General features: G+C 34.4%; 1 protein-coding gene and 2 long non-coding RNA genes across 3 annotated transcripts in view; 1 reads left to right on the top strand and 2 right to left on the bottom strand.

Annotated features, from left to right (window-relative positions):
- Positions 1–7,743, top strand: part of LOC144972041 (uncharacterized) — a 509,884-nt gene that overhangs the window by 307,654 nt on the left and 194,487 nt on the right. The gene's annotated exons all lie outside the window — the stretch shown is intronic.
- The window catches only part of LOC144970853 (sodium- and chloride-dependent taurine transporter-like), an 82,952-nt gene that overhangs the window by 70,138 nt on the left and 5,071 nt on the right, over positions 1–7,743 (bottom strand). The window lies entirely within an intron of this gene.
- LOC144972038 (uncharacterized) overlaps positions 6,062–7,743 on the bottom strand; it is a 1,981-nt gene continuing 299 nt past the window's right edge. The window contains exon 2 of the long non-coding RNA XR_013645242.1: positions 6,062–6,487. This is a non-coding gene — a long non-coding RNA (uncharacterized LOC144972038). The remainder of the gene's footprint in view (positions 6,488–7,743) is intronic.

The raw sequence follows: 7,743 nt of genomic DNA on the forward strand, positions 1-7,743 counted from the left end.
AAAATGTAAACAAACGATAATGATTGGTAAACATAGCGAACTACACATATTTTACAATCGATGGTATGCGTCTTAGTAAAATACCCAGCCTACACGCTTGATCACCAACATTGATTCAAGATCTCAAAAAATATCAAATACACTTAGAAACAACAACCGAAGAACTGGTTTCAACAACACATGGAAACATCCAACTGCCTCAGCACCTTCACACACAAGATGACATTCTAAAGCTAAGAACACTTGCTCTACTAGACAGAGATTTCTGGAGGCAAATTACGAACTGGATAATAGAAACAGACTAACAAACTCGAAGTGACGCTCACATTCACGGCATGCGTCCATAGGGACTGTGCAGCCATATTCATTCATTCATTTATTTTTAACATTTGATCTGAGTGAGCAATTAGGTAGGTCCAGGGTTCGAGTCCCGCTCTGAGTGGCGCATAGTTGGGTCTGCAGAAAAGGTTCTTTCCACATTCTCTCACCGTACTCAGGTGTAAAATGAGTACATGCCGTTCACAGTGTTGTCTCTGTCGAAAAAAAAATGGAATTTCGCCTTACAAGGGGTCTGTATCGTCCTACACTTCAATTGTTGCAGTTGACTAGGGACCCGTTGTAAAGCACATTGAGCACGTTTTGTGTATATTGCTCTATAAATGGTCAAGTTGATTACTGTACTTGTCATTTTAATTACTGTTTTATCTCGCCATTGGTGCTTAAAGCAGCTCTGAATGATCTCCATTATTGTGTTTGTCACAGGCGAATCGGCGTAGAATATTCCAGGACTTCTCCCCTTTTGTCTCCGGTGTCCAGCGTCAGAAACTGGTATTGGGACTTTTTACTCAAGCTCTGTAGTTCTGAATAATTCTACTTGTTTTTGAGATAGTCCCTCCAAAACGCCTCTCCAAATTTTAAGGCACCTTTTCAAATCTATATCAACTATAGATAGATCAAACTTTAAATACTCGTGATATGTTTGCCTTTGTTTTTAGAATTTATACGAAGCTTTCTACAATTGAAGGTCATTTCATCGTACATTAAATAACGGAGGATGATTAACTCGTAATGGAAGGGAACATAATCGAGCCCCTTAACATTCAACCTAAATGATTTGTACAGTCTGAACAGTCATTATCCAGCAAATAATGGTAGCGATTGCTAAACCTTGTGAATTATACATTTCTCATTGATATGCGTAAAATACTAAAAGTTCTACTTGCCAGATCAACGAACCTTAAACGTTTATTGTCTGATTGAGAGAATCTAGTGAGAACTAATCACCCGACTGGCAGTCTAAAAACAATAACAAAGAGCAGTTTGACGTCAACTACATTCAGTCTATATTTATTAATAAACCACCACCAATGTCTGTCTGAAAAAGTCTGAGGATGTGGTACGAATCCCATTTATTGATATTTAAAAAAAAATGACTGGCTAATTGATAGGCTTAATCATCGCATTAGGTCGAGGCCGCAAATTATCCAAGAAAAAAGAGAAATAAAGTGAGACTAATTCAAGCAGGATACAGAGGCATGCATGCTACAAAATCTATCTTCAAATTAAATGTGATCTTAAAATGGACATATAATTTGAAAATAGATTTTGTAGCATTCATGCCTCTGTATCCACCCCGACATAATCAATTACAAATCTTCTCCAACAGGGATAACCCAGTCGTTTATAAAATGTATTTATAGAGACATGATTAGCCCTCTCCTTACCAACTGTAGGAAAATCGTCACATTCGTTACGGTACAACCAACATTTTTCTTATTCAAATTTATTTTGTACATCATATGATTTAAAGAAAATGAACAGTATATTGTAGAGCATGTTTTGCTAAAGAAATTATGCATCGGAAGAACTTTACTGCTATTGTTTTTAAGTGATAAAAATATTTTTTTTTTGGTGTTAGTTGGGTGTGAAGTATTGGGGAAAAAAATGAAAATGGCTGGTGAGGAGCGACTTAAAACCATTCTATGGATATAAGATTTTTATCATGAAAAAAAATATCTATAAAATAATCATATTTCACAAGATAAACCCATAAGTTTGTCTTTCTAACTATCTCCAAGTAAATAAGCTAAAGTTTGGTCATGGGAAAAACAAATCAACAAACCCAAATGCTATCATCCCGGCCGGAACAAGGAAGCAATCCTACACGGAAAGGCAAAATATTTAGGGGATAGAATTCCAAGTAAGGGTGACACCCACAGATAGAATTTAAGGGTCCCACCCAGGATGTATGTTATACTTCTGGTGAAATCAGTCATAGTCTAATCCCGCTTTTAAAAGGTTAAAAGAACACATTAGTCCTACGAGAAATAACCTTGTTGATATTAATGTCCGCAAAATGTATGCTTATCCAATTGAATCAAATAGCCGGCATGACCTTCAGATGTATATCATCACGGGATGCCACACGATATATTCAACAACCGAAACTTTAATAGTGCTAGGATAAGATAATTAAAAATGAGAGTACAACTTTTGATTTAAAGCAAAACGTGACACCAATAAACTGATTTTGTTTTTATATTTGATAAATCGAAAATGTTGCAATAATAGCACGTTTATCAATGCGCCAATTGCCATGTTGAATACAAATGGTATAAATCTGCATTTCTATAGGTCTAAATCTATGGCATACTAAATACTTGCCCAAGAAAAACATCCAAACCATACCTGACCTCCACCTTGCCTGAAAACGAAAGCTATACAACGACCAAGTAATACACGAAACCGACAGGTACTTAATTGTAGGTCTGATAACTCATAAATTGATATGGCCTCATTGTAGAAATTGGAAATATTCTCAAATCACCACTACATGACGTTGTTCAATACAAAAATGCGACGTGCACTTTTTGCAGGTCTTATAACCCAATTTCTTATGGGCTCATTGTTGTAATAGAAATCTCAAAAAATGACGTAAAATATTGTCCATTACAACAATGTTAAACTAGGCCCATAAGTGTAAGACCTGCATCATATATGCACGTCGCAATACTGATAACTCAAGCCCATAACTGCGTGCACATAGAATGAAACCAATGATAAAACATTATTAAAATTTGGTGTCTTCTTGCAGAATGTTTCAAGCTCTTAATGTGTTTTGTAATTACACTCGCCTTTTTGATTGGAAGGTCCTTGATCCAATCACTCAGTCGGAAAAAATAGGAGTTTAAAAATCACGGTATTGAATTTTAATGGCAGACAGACAAACAACAATAAAAACTACTACAACTACTACTGCTACTACTACTACTACTACTAATACTACTACCACTACTACTACTACTACTACTACTACTACTACTACTACTACTACTACTACTAACTACTACTACTACTACTACTACTACTACTACACTACTACTACACTACTACTACTACTACTACTACTACACACTACTACTACTACTACTACTACTACTACTACTACTACTACTACTACTACTTCTACTACAACCACTACTACTACTACTACTACTACTACTACTACTACTACTACTACTACTACTACTACTACTACTACTACTACTACTATACTGCCACTACGACTACTATACTGCCACTACGACTACTACTACTACTACTACTACTACTACTACTACTACTACTACTACTACTACTACTACTACTTTCTTCTTCTCTTCATTCTTCTTCCTCTTTTTCTCCCCCTCTTCCTTCTCATTCCTCTTTACTCCCCTTCCTCCTCCTCCTCCTCCTCCTTCTCCTCCTTCTGCTGCTTCTTCTTCTTCTTCTTCTTCTTCTTCTTCTTCTTCTTCTTCTTCTTCTTCTTCTTCTTCTTTTTATTCTTCTTTATCGGGGGAATATAGAAACTTCATTAGCTGAAATACAATTCAACCTTATATCTTATAACTATCCATCACAATTATAACGTTAGGCTTTAAACCGAGGTGGGGTATTTTAGGTATCTAAAATAAAACCCGTTTAAAACGAAGCTCGGCTAAAAACGTAAACCGTTTTAAATTTATAATCATAGACTGTACTTAATAAAAAAAAATGACATCATCTTTTGCAGCATGTACTGTATAAACAGAGTAACAACTTCAAAACGAACATTTTCCTTTGTCTCTCGCTCATGGGTGTTGTCTAACAACTTTGAGAAATTCTTAAAGTACTTAAACATAGAAGCATACCAGTTTGTCACAGCCCATAGTGAAAAGCACGCCAGTTTGTCAGAGGTCCAGTTAGTCACAGACCCAGTTTGCCACACGCCCACGACCCTGCCTCGACTGTGCCCTCTGCATGATGGAAGTTATCACTGACAATCTCAAGAAGAGTAAATTAATGATTGATTGATTGATTGATTGTATGAAATGAATTTTATTTCTCAGTTGTTTTAACGAAAGAACATTCATTGTTGAAATTTTACAGAGTTATATGCTTTGAAAAAAATGTACAACACAAGCTGAATTGACATTTTAGAGGCACTATCTCTACACCACTAGTTTGAAGGTGGAGAATGAAAACTTGTTACAACTACAGTGTTAAAGTGCTGTAATTAGTACTGGCATATACACTTAGACATTTAAATGAAATAACAAAGCCATCTTATTCAAGGGTCTTCTTTTAAGACATAATTATGTTTCTATTAAAAGTTTCTATACAGATCAACATAGTTTGTGTTAAAAATGTGTTCAATGCAACTAGAAGTTATGAGAAGAGTAAATCGAAAGGAACAAATTAATGTAGGCAAACAAAAATATTTTAGAGTAAAACAAATAAACTGCTATCTTAATTTCTTATATGCAGGAAAGCATAAAACTGAAGTAGTTGTACATTGTTTTGTACATCAGATTGACAAGGGAGGGCAAAGAAATCATACAAACTGGGCTTGTGACAAACTGGGCCTGGGCCTGCGACAAACTGGGCAGCCTACTTAAACAGAACCTGCCTTTACTTGTTATGATTTCTTTAGAAAAATAAAAAGAAAGAAAGCTGTTCTAGTCTAGTTTCAATTTCGGTTTCATTGTCATGTTTTCGGTGAACAGTTAAGGAAATGTTGGCGAAGATCATTTATCATGTTTACAATTTGGCGTTTTGAATTTCAAATTTCAAATTCAAAAATTGGCCGGGTTTTTTTTAAGCCGTTTGTCATGAAAAAAAAAAACAAAATTGTGCTTGGCATTGTTTTGGCATTTTAAGAAAATTGCTTAATTTCATTCATCCACAGACAAAATAACTAGACGGTCTTCACTCAATTTGCTAGTTTTCACTTTTAGAATGCCATGACAAGATTACTTTTTTTATTTTATTAAATGAACACTCTTTTTATGGAAGCGGGATATTCGTCTGTACTATTATGTGTCTTTAAGAAGCTTGACACATTTGGCAATTTTTTCAGACCATTTGACATTTTTATCTGATCTGCTTGGCATTTTTTTTTCAAACTAAATCTCCCAACCCCGGCAACTATTCACTATGCAATACCACACTTTTATAATTAGCTAACTCCTCAAATTATATCATGTCACCTGAACATACCTATATTGATGCGAGACACATTCATTATAGCCAACTACTGACTTGTTAATTCTTACTTCCGATCTTTCAACACATTCTAATAAGTTGCATATACACACATTGGCTTTATGGTCGATAATTGAGGTCGACGTAACACTGCGCTTTGATACTATAGAATGAATGACGTTGTCACTCAGGTTTTGGACCACGAAATTATATCAATCAAATTATAACCGTTCAATGTTACAGACAGTTTTGTATGTTGGTACGGTATATCCGGCTGACAGATTTTGCGAATATTTTACCTAAACGCATGGTATCAATAGGTGTTAGACGGCTAGCTGGATTATTAGTTCTCAGTAGGCTACGAATTGAGTTGATATATTATGTAGGGCAAGGTGGGAGAATTCCACACCCAACTTTTTCAGTTTATTGTCATAAAGTTTCTATTGATGAGGTGAACACACAAACAGAATACAAGTATCCCACAGCCATTCACACTTGGATTCTGTACAAATAACATTAAAAAAAGGAACGCCATTTCATAAATTCCAAATTTCCTCTTTATTCGTATATTCAGCATTATGGGGTAATTCCTCATCCATCATGACAAGCACGCAAAAACTAGAATAAAACAATCAAGAACAATCATTAACGTCTGAAATGAACGCAACAACAATTTTTGTAGACCATGACATCATGACCAATAGACCTAAGCGGGGGTCCCGATAGCTCAGTTGGTAGAGTACTCGATTCACAATCAATCCCGGGTGCAGTCTAGCGATTTGAGTAAGCAATAAGTATCTTCTCCCATTTTGCTGTATCTTTTCTTGACATGGTCACGGACTGTTCTCCAGTTTAGGTTGTATAATTTGGCATCACATTTGCAGCCCATCCCTCCAGATGTAACGAGATCGACCGCTTTCGCCATGTCTGCATGGCCATAGGACACCGTCTTTTCTTGTAATTCATCAACATGATTAGCCAATCTCTATAGAAAAAGAAGAACAACATGAACAAAAATCCCTTCTAGATCCATCTCTAAAGCATGGGTATACATAAGTAACATCATGTAGGCCCACAATAAGGTTTATTATTCAAACAGTATTAATAGGATGATGTGCTTTTCTAAGAAAAACAATTAGTAAACTACGATGTTGGGACAATTCCAGAACTCATTTATTATACGTTTAGTGAAAACATGGAATAGTCTCCGTTTCAACATAAAAAATGCATGTTCTTTGAATAAATTTAAAAGCTTAGTTCATAGGGAGTTAAAGTCTCTGAGATTTAAATATGACTAAAATGTTTATTCTATTTTACTAAAAAAGAAATTAAAGATTAATAATTGATTAATTTCTGAATTCACTTTGATTTTGTTAATTTCTATTTATTTATCCATTCATTTATTTGTGTGCTTAATTGAGCTATTTATCCATTTATTTATTTACCTATTAAACTTTAAATTGTCATGTGGATAAAGTTTTCCATTACTTTCATAATTCTTTAGACTGGTTTGAAAATGTTGACAAATAAAATGCATGACTTCTGAAACAATGTCAAATCATGATAATTCATCAGAGACTTATGTATGATTATTATCGTTATTGCTTTCATGATTATTTTTGTCATTTATAATTCATTGTCTATGTATTTTGTACATTTATGATTCATTAGATGATGACCAATTTTCAATTACAAGTTTTCTATGATAGTATTTTTCGATTTATACATTGCCGTATTGATATATTTTTCCTTACATTCAAAGTTGTGTAAAACTGTCTGTGAATGATACAATACAAGCTATAAGAGATTCTGAAATTATAAACTATTGTATAAGGCAATTAACCCTCTCCTTACCACCTACAGCAAAATTGTCACATTTGTTACGACACAATATGCATTCTTCTTATTCAGATTTAGTTTATACATCACAGACTTTAAAGCATGCTTTTGTTTAATTAAGAATAACATAAAGTTGTTTTGTAGAGAGCTTATTAGAGTTTTATTTATTTTATTTTTTTTTTCTGCTGGGTATGTCTGCCATTTTGGGAAAGTACTGAAAATGATCGGTAAGGATAATTCCTACATTAAGCCTTTAGTAAGATAAGATAAGATAAGCATAGGATTTTGATCAAAAATTATCAACCAAAAAAATGATACGAGAAATTCGAAACCTGTAGGGTGTGGAATTTCCCCGACATTAATGAATCTAAAATAGGCACACAACTTATTTAAGGTTTGGGG

The sequence above is a fragment of the Berghia stephanieae genome, chromosome 4 (genome assembly GCF_034508935.2).
Source record: "Berghia stephanieae isolate SIO BIC M18660-M18661 chromosome 4, UCSD_Bste_1.3, whole genome shotgun sequence".
NCBI lineage: Eukaryota > Metazoa > Mollusca > Gastropoda > Nudibranchia > Aeolidiidae > Berghia > Berghia stephanieae.